The following is a 6,757-nucleotide window of genomic DNA, read 5'->3' on the forward strand; positions in this document are numbered from 1 at the left end:
CAGTTTTAACTTCCTTTAGCTTTTGAAGTTGATTCTTGACCTGTGACTGTGAGTTTTTAATTTTCTGATGATTTTTATTGATTTTCTTTTCGTAATTTGTTTATTCTTTTGAATGTATCTTGTTTTTCCTGGACCTCTATACAAAACCATAGGGGTACTGAGGGAGATATTTTAAGCTTTTGCTTCTCCCTCAAATAGAAATGGTTTTGTTTTTAATGGCTACCGGGGCCGGTACCCCCTGAAGACGTCGGCTTCGGTGGTCGTATTTTTGTTTTATTTCATTTGTTTTGTATATATATATATATATATTTATATCGAGTAATTTTTTAAATCGAAATTGTTAAAAATAATATAAATAAATATTATGCCGCATTCTTTACAGTGGAGCGCAATCGAATAATCTAAGTTTGTTTTCTTAGACTTCTTATAGTATTTTCTACTAAAGAAATTTTTTGTAAAACATATTTTTTTCCAAATTGTATTTTACATGAATGATAAAAATAAAGTAAATAATAAACGCAAATAACAAGCAAAATAACAAACTTAAAATTAGCGATTGAGTTTTCATTGCTTGCAAAATTTTCAGTTGCGTTTATATTGTTTTTACTAAATTAAAGATCAATTTAGACATTTGTACATACTCATTATAACATAAGTGCCTTGCTAAGCTTTATTTCAATTTAAGTTAAATGAAGTCAACCATCATTGTATTGTTTTGTTATATACTGCTTTATATTTTAAATATATAATTAAAATCAATTATGATTTTATATCGAGTTATTTAAAAACGAACTTTATGCCCAATGTACTCTAGCAACAATTTTTACCTTGGACACAGTTTAGCTCAAAATTGACCAAATACTGGTCCCATATGAACATGCACTGAAGGACAAATATTGGGATGTCTAGCTTCTTCAATATTGGTCCTAGGATGGCCTATGCAGGGCCTATATTAGCCAATATAATATTTATATTGGCTGTATAAGGAATATAAAATGAATGAATCTGACAATCCTGCATAAGGCCAATATCCGAAAAATGGCCCTTTGATCCCTTTTTGAGATAAGATTCATGAATATTGGTCCAATGAGAACCCAAGTTATTTTGCAGCTAGGATATAGTCAATATTCTATGTTAAATATTTAAAAACATAGGACAAACAAAATAAATACTCAGTTACAAACTTATGAGATTTTTTAAAAAGGCTTAAACGAATTATGACCACTTCCTGTCTACACCATTATTTATATTATATATATATCTATAAATATATATATTCTGAATTTATTATTTAAAAATTTTAACTTCGAATGTATTCAGCTAACTAAACTTAAATATATAGATATCTATAACATTAAACAAAAGTAACTTATTTTTATACTTAGTTGTCATAAAACTTTCATCAAAAATGTGAAAAGTCTTAAATTTTTAATTTCGCGACTTTAACTGCTTCTGAACTATCTTTTTCTGATAAAAGTGTTTCCAAAGTGATAAATTACTTAAAACTTCTACAGTTTTCAGTCATTTTAAGAGTTTTGATTTAGTAGTTCTAACTGTGTTCCTTTTCTTTCTTTTTTATTACCCTACGATTTCGAATGAAACTTTGATGCCTGTCATTTCAGTAGAAGGGACGTAGCATGAGGGAACAAATATCGGAATGAGGAAAAGGAGAGTGCATTAAAGAGAAAGTTTTCCACACACTATCTTTCATATTCGCGTAGGTACGCATGTAATGGAATACGTTATCACGTAGTCAGGAAGTGGTATTCGATTTTTCTACTCCCCTTTTGCCTTTGAAATCAGAGGAGGGGCTGTGTCCATATTTTTGAAATTTAAATGACTACTTGCACTTTTTAATTCAGTAAAAATTTGTTTTTAAGGAAACAGTTTGTAAAAGAACTAATTTAAAATCGAATAAATCCATTACTTATAGTGTATTGATGACAAACTGTTACTAAAAATAGTTCAATACAAATAAATAAAGCCTAATATCACACACTCTAAAAACTGATAGGTTCAAAACTCAGTGCACTCAAAGACGCAAACTAGCTGTACCTTTTATTTTCTTCATATAACAGTTACATAGTTTATGTACCACATGAAAATAGAAGGCACCACGGAAATCGAAGGTACAAAAAAGGTTTCATCTATTGGGAGGCATAAAAGTAATTCGTCGCGTTTTTGTATCTTTAGAACAATGACGCGTTTTTTCAGTAGTACCCGAGTCAGAAATGGGCATGCGCAGAGAGCAGACGGAACAAGCGCATTGCTTTTACACACTTAATTTCTGGCATCATATTCCAATTTTCGAAGTCAATCCAGTACTCTTCATTACAAGTTGGATCCAGTCTAAAGAAAAATTTACTTAAAATATCTCACAAATGCGACTGTACGGTTACTATGGATAATACTCAAGACATTAAAAGAGAAGTTGGAGTGACTTACGTCATTCACTTAATGTGAATTACCTACGTCATTCACTTTATGCCATACACCGATGAGGTTTACGTCAGTAATTCACTTTATGACTGATATTAAGGTTACGTTAGTCACATTTTATCATTGCTATATGCAAAATTTTTATCGTATAATTTTTACGTTCATGAGAATAATCTTTTAATTATTGTGAATTAATATTTTTAACTTTTAGGTTAAGTTTTGTCCGTATTTAGCAGTGCACCAAGTTGATTTTGCAAATGGTGCAAAATATCAATATGTAAAAGCGTCATATATATATATATATAATCCTGCATAAGGCCAATATCCGAAAAATGGCCCTTTGATCCCTTTTTGAGATAAGATTCATGAATATTGGTCCAATGAGAACCCAAGTTATTTTGCAGCTAGNTATATATATATATACGGTGGCGTATGCAGAATTTTTTCAAGGGGCATGTTCGTGGTGATTTTCTGAAACTACTAAAAGAATATGTAATAAAGCACTATTATTTCCGTAATTTAGACAGCTCGATAATTTGACTTTTTATTTAGACAACATTGCTTAGTTAAATTTTGATTTGATTTTTTAAGTTTAAGAACATAATGTAATATCCTCTCGCATGTAATATCTTCTGAAAATAGTCCAATGTCATATGAGAAGTTACACTTTGAGGGCCACTTTCACATTCATCAGATTTCGATGTGCTAGAAACGTTTTCTTCAACGGAAGTGTCACATTTCTGTTCAACAGAAAAACTTACATTGGTACTAGATGCTGTCACCTCACTAATTTCAGGTCGTGATTTTTTGTCAAAATAATTATAAATTGTTCTTGCGTTTTGACATCCTAAAGATCCAAGAACAGCAAATATATATATTGGCACAGAAATATCCGCTATGCTACGATCTTAAAGTTTCGAGCTGGAATGAATAACTTCAACGAGCTCAGTATCTCCAATAGTATTGTTACTGATTTCTTCACTAGTCGAAATAACGACGACGACGGGCTCGGCGATTGAATGAACTTTTTGTTAAGACAAAACAAACTAGCAACGATCTCCAAAAGACAAACGGCAGAGATAACTCTTAGTCTGACTAACTAACTCCACTGTTCTCCGTTCCCTCTTTTATATAAATTTTTACCGCAACTCCATATTCTCGAATTGTCTCAAACACGATAGAACGTGTAAAATTCCAGAATCATCGCGTAAAGATCTCGCGAATGAAAGCCAGTCTCGAAAACTATCGCGACTGGCAGGACAGAAAGAAACCAGTCCATAACAGTATCACTTGAATTTGGTTTCAAAAGTACAACCCTATTATAGTAAATGTTTTTTCAGTGTTCTGAGATATACCGTGAGAAAAAAAGTAGGCATAAGACAAATAAAAATATATGGTCTTAAAAAATAATAACCCGCATAATTTCTACTAAAATTTTCATTTTTACCATTTTGTCTGAGCTCAAGGGGGGAGTTTAAACCCCTAAACCCCTCCATTGCGTACGCCACTGTGTGTATATGACGCTTATAACAAAAGTGGTATTTATGAGGTATAAAAAAGTAGCTTATTTCAACTGAAGAGAGTGCGGTATTTGTTAAGATGTCATGTCTGAGGTTGTTTTACATATACTTCAGCTCATTTTGAGGTTGTTTTGAATTCATCTCATATCAACCATGTCATCGTTCTCTTTTTATTTTTGAATCAAATTACTTAATAGAATTTAAAAAATAATTTATTTATATGAAATAAAGCAATTATTCCTTCCACATTTTAACAAGTTTATTTGTTTAAAAATCAGTTCGCTGAAAAAAAATTATAATCATATTAATTGAAGAAATCTTTTCACGCTTTTTATTTAATTTTCAAGAAACGTATTTTGTTAAATGAGCTGTGGAAAATGCTTTTTTTTAATACTATCATAGACATATAAAAAAGGCAAAAAATTAAGATGAAAGATTTAAACAATTGAACTGAAAACATATTATATGTATAACAGCTAGAGCATATTTTCCCAGTTATTGAATTAAGAGTGTGCCCAATTATTGAATGAGACAAAACGAACAAAAAACATGAAGCTCAAGGAATATTGTAATTAGGTTTAACTGTAACATTTTGATTTTTTTTCCGGATTACTAGCCATTTTCTGTGAATTATTTCTTTCTTGATTTGAAATTATTCAGTTATTGTTCATGGAATGCTGACAAAAAGCAGATTCTATTTTCAACAGATTGTCAATAACTAAAAAAATTATAATAATAATTAATAAAAAAATAATAAAAGTAATAATTTGCCAAAAAAATAGATTTTGTTGTAATATCTTTTGTTATTTAAAACAAATAGTTCTATAAGTTAGCAGCTACGAAAATTTTATAAGTCAACAAATATATTTCACTTTGATTTACGAATAATTGAACTTACTTACACAGAATTGTTATCTTGTAAGTACTGTATAATATGATTTTTTTCATAAAATTTTCTTCATAATATTTATGAAGTTAACATTTCTCCAGAATTACATAAACTTCTTGGAAATCCTTACATTACAAATTTATAAGTTTTATAATTATTTTATCATTGGGATTCAAGTATGGGTCACCTCATTGGGATGCGAGCGTTTCTTTTATTTACAATATTTTATTTTATAACCATTATAGAACTGCCGGCCAAATTTTTGGGTTTACGACTACTAATGTTCAACTCCGTAGCCTTGCAACTTTGAACCCAGTCAAGGAGACAAGGAAACTCCTGGATCAAATATTGGGATAAATCTGCCTTCATGGAGAACTTTTGGAGAGATTAACCAGTGTTTCCGTTACATGGAGAGGAAAACCATGAAAACCTGCCATGGTTAGTCCGATGGCAAAGGGAATGTTACCCATGATCCGCTTACCACTGAGGATATTTTACGACAGCACTATTAGTCAGTGAGAGCCGGATGTGCAATTCGTGTCGACCAGCCATTGTTGAAATCCAAACCCGGTTCACCTCATTGGAAGGCGACCACCCTATTCCCTGAGCCACCAAGGCTCTCAACAATAACATTGTAATTTTACCGAAAAGAAATTTTACATTATAAAATAATTTCAGGAATTTGCTTGAAAATAATGGTCAGCTTATGCGCCAAACTTATATCAATAACATTTCTTGCAAAACACAGAAAACATTTTTAGGAACACGGAAAACAATCCCCTAAAAGTCAGTTAACTACTTGTAATTAACCTGGAACATTTCGAAAAAGTTGAAAAACCTTCCTTACAAGCTATTTGTTTATCACAGATTATAGTAATCATATTGGAATTTGGCTGGAAGCATTTTAGTCTATTCATAATAAATCAACAGCATTGAGTTAGTTATACCTGAATTCCGTTTCTGTGCTTATTAATAGCGTAGAATGTATAGTAAGAAACTCAAATAGCTAAAATATACGTCATTAACATATAGGCGTGTTGCCATACAAAAGAATACCTATTCACTGATAGTTTTCGCAAGGAAACTTGACTTTAAATGGAATTTAATTAAACCTGTAATGTTAAAACCTGTAATGTTTCTCGAAATAATGTGCAATGTTCGGAATTTAAATTGTAGCAGCATTGAGGTTTATTCGAATTGAAAATAAGCTCTTCAGAGCTTTCTGAAACTATCATTAAAATGTTTTTACTCAGTGAATTTCCTAATATCAGTACTCCATAAACTGCGTTTAGTTCCACTTCGCAGATCCTTAAGAACAATTTTATCCTTACTTACTGTCGTTTTAAATTGTTTTTTTAAAATGTATATTGTTGTTTTTCTTTTAATGGAAATATGTTAAATTTTTATCCTTTCTTGCATGCATATTTATAAAATTCCTTTTAAAATTCCATAAAATGCTACGCTCAATAAAAAAAAACTGAGTTATATTCTAATTGCTTAAAACTGAAATCAATATTTTTGCCCTTTTTAATTTTTTATTTTTAATCTGATGATTTTTGTTAAAAAAAATATTAGCTTTAAACATGAGATGAAATTAATTAAAAAAAAATTATATAAAAAAATTCACAAATGTGTGGTTGATTTTTTCCATACATATTCAACAGCATTTAATAATTAAGAAATCAGAGAAATGAAGATGAAGAAGTTAAGTAATTAGATGCAAGGTAAGATATTAAAAAAATAATTCATTTGGCTATTCCATTTTAGACAGTATAATAATTTTAAAAAAAAAAACGTATTAATAACAATAAAAAATCTAATTGAGGATAAAATGTATGTAATTGTATCTTTGAGCAATATTTTTGATAATAGTGTGTTATAGGGTAAAAAAGCCTCCATCATTTTATTT

Source organism: Parasteatoda tepidariorum, chromosome 4 (genome assembly GCF_043381705.1).
Source record: "Parasteatoda tepidariorum isolate YZ-2023 chromosome 4, CAS_Ptep_4.0, whole genome shotgun sequence".
Lineage (NCBI taxonomy): Eukaryota > Metazoa > Arthropoda > Arachnida > Araneae > Theridiidae > Parasteatoda > Parasteatoda tepidariorum.